The sequence below is a fragment of the Carica papaya genome, chromosome 9 (genome assembly GCF_054855325.1).
Source record: "Carica papaya isolate Zhongbai chromosome 9, ASM5485532v1, whole genome shotgun sequence".
Classification (NCBI taxonomy): Eukaryota; Viridiplantae; Streptophyta; class Magnoliopsida; order Brassicales; family Caricaceae; genus Carica; species Carica papaya.
In genome coordinates, this window is record NC_142317.1 from 29,965,286 (window position 1) to 29,968,430 (window position 3,145).

The following is a 3,145-nucleotide window of genomic DNA, read 5'->3' on the forward strand; positions in this document are numbered from 1 at the left end:
TTCTATAAGGCACTATTGTGTAAGGGATGGGTCCGAGGAAACGTGGCTCTGATACCAACTGTAACGGCCCCAGAATTTTAAAATGAAATATGTGTATTAAAAAGGTCAAATGCGGGAGCGTAATAAAAATTTTGATTAACATCTCTTACACTAAAACCAAAAACGTGCTCAAAGTATAAAAGAACAAACTAACTAAAAGAGAAACTCGAAAATAAAAGCTATAAATATAACTACGGAGTCTTCAGGCGTCCCCTTCGCCGTCTTCCTGCGAAACGGGCTTGGGAACAATGTCTTCCTGATCTGAAATGGTTAAATAAGGAATGAGCTACACCAGCCCAGTAAAGACATCACACTATCTCACCGTCACGGAGGTAAAGGTGGGTAGAAAACACAAAAAGGCCAATGGAGCATAATTTACAACAAATTCTTTTATCAATAATAAAATCCTTTACTGTCCACTTACCTCGGTGAAGTTCATAAAACAACATACGAAAGCAATAACATTATCATCATCATGAAATCATATGAACTGTATAACATAATACTTACCATGCCTTTGCATTTCAATCATTACACAACATATTTTCTTTATTTACCGGCCTACTAGTATCCATGGGGATCCATAGGGGTCCCGCTACCCATGAACCCTTAACACTTGTAATCAGGTTCCAGGGCCGTCCCCATACCCCGTCTGGTATGGGCGCCAAAACCATAAACGTCAATACCCCATCCGGTATGAGGGTGAAACGGGCCGTCGCCATACCTCGTCCGGTATGGGCGCCAAAACACATAAGGTCTCTATACCCCGTCCGATATGAGAGACCACAATCCCGGTACGGTTTCCTACGGACCCGGTCCGTCCACCATCTCCCAGGATATCAAGTCAGGCTGACTACATTATCCAATTATCAATTTACGTAACCTTTTATTCCATTTTTCCTCAGTCAGCATCATCAAATCACACACAAACAAGTAAACCAGTAATTTATGTCAAATAAGACAACACACAACATCGGGTTCTCAGTCATTCAATCCATAATCAATAAAACAGTGAAATATACACACGAAACTATGAAATAAAAACATCAGACCTCATACCGCATTTAAAACTGTAAAATATGACAAATAACAGCTGACCGACAAACACACCAGACTCGGGCTCCATTAGCGACCTTAAATAATTTCACACATCTATTGATTCATGAAATACCGTTTTATCATTTATTGAACTTTAATACCGTGATAGGAAATAGGGTGAGGGGTCCTTACTTGTTTCGGGGTCCGAATACGGCTCTACAGTGCGCCTACAGGCTGTCCCTAATTTTTCCTGAATTTTTCCCAGGGAACTGAAACGCACTACTAGTACCTGAACGTGTCCCAAAAAATCCCAAATTAGACCCAGGGCCCCTTTCGGCCAATATTGCAATTCCGGCACAGCGGCTCCGCCGTGCTCCAGCAACGGCGGCTGCGATTTGCCTCGGGATGGCCGTTTTCGACCGTTTCCGGCCGAATTCGGCCACACTTGCATCGGCCCCCGTGATAAAACAACCCTAGGGCCCTCGGGGGGCCAAAAGAATACGAAAAAACTGAAGCTTACCGGCGGTGGTACTCTCGGGTGCAGCGGCTCTCCGGCGAGGTTCGTGTTTTGGTGATTTGGCTCCGATCAACCTGTAGAGAAAAGAATGGTGATCACGGTGATATAAAATTGTATCAAATGGAGGCTGGGAAGGGCCTCATCGGAGGCAAAAACCGAGGAGGGGCGCGGCGGCGCCGCTGGGTTTCGGTCGTGTTTGCCGGCCGTTTGGTCGGGATTTTGGCTCCGATTTGGCCACAGGGGAACTCAGCGTTGAAAAACAAGCCGGGGTATGAAATTTACCTCGATTGGTGGTCGAAAAACTCCCCGGTGCGGCGGCGGGTGGCGGCGGCCGGCTTTTCCGGCATCTGGTTCGTCTTCTCCGGCGAGGGCAGGCGGCTAGGGTTTTTGTGGTCAGGTGTGGGGGTTTTATTTATACCCTTTTGCCTTTTGATCACAACCGTCTATTTTGATTAAATCTGGGCCGTCCGTGCTTGATTGAATCTGGGCCGTCTGTGCGCGTGCATCTGGGCCGTCCGTGCGCTTGCATCTGGGCCGTTCGTGCGCACGTTTGATCTGGGTCGTCCGTGCACGCGGGGACGTATCTGGGCCGTCCGATCGCGCGCACGCGGATCGCCTACGTGGCCCGTTCCCGGGTCGACGTGGTCTTACCACGCGGCAGGTCTTGGTTGGTCAGGGCTGCTGACTGGGCCGCTGACGTGGCGCTGACGGGGCAAATTTTTTCTAAATTGCGTTTTGACCCCCGGTTTCCGATTTTCTTTTCAAAAATACCCCCAGAATCCTAATTTTCACCCATTTTTTCCAAAATCAATTTCAATTAAATCCAATTAATATTTTTACCTAATTTTATAATTATTGTTATTTTTATTTTTATTAAATTAAATTAAATTAAACTAAATAAATCAATTAAAATTTAAAAATTATAAAATAAAATAAATAAAAAAATTTAATAATAATAATAATAAAATTTTAAAATTATTCGGCGTTACAGCCTTTCACTGTTGTTGGTCACCACTCAATGCAAATCTAGTATTCCCCTTACTTTTGCTTGATATTTTTTTACACAAATCACCAGTTTTTGGATAGCTTAGTAAGTAAACCTTGTTTTCTTTCATTATGTGAAATGCAGAATGAATGTATCTCATATATTTAGTTAATTGTAACACAAATTTAAAGTTGAGAGCCCTAATGTTTCATGTATAATGAAAAATTAATTAATTATGTAATTTTATCAATTTGTGAGTTCTATAATTAATAAGATTCCAATTTACTTTTTATTAGCTCAAAGATTTAATTTATAATTAATTTAAATTTTGTAATATATGAAATTAAAATAACAATCAAAATTTGTAAATTGAGCGAAAATTATAATAAAAATATTGTATCAGAATAGTTTATGTTATCTTTTTAAGTATGAAACTTTGTACATCTGTTGAACTCCAAACAAAAATTAAAAACCAACACTAGTTTCAATAATTAATTGTATAAGAGTCAAATTTCTTTTTACCACATTTAATTCGTCTTTAATTAGGAAAAATACAATTTAAATAC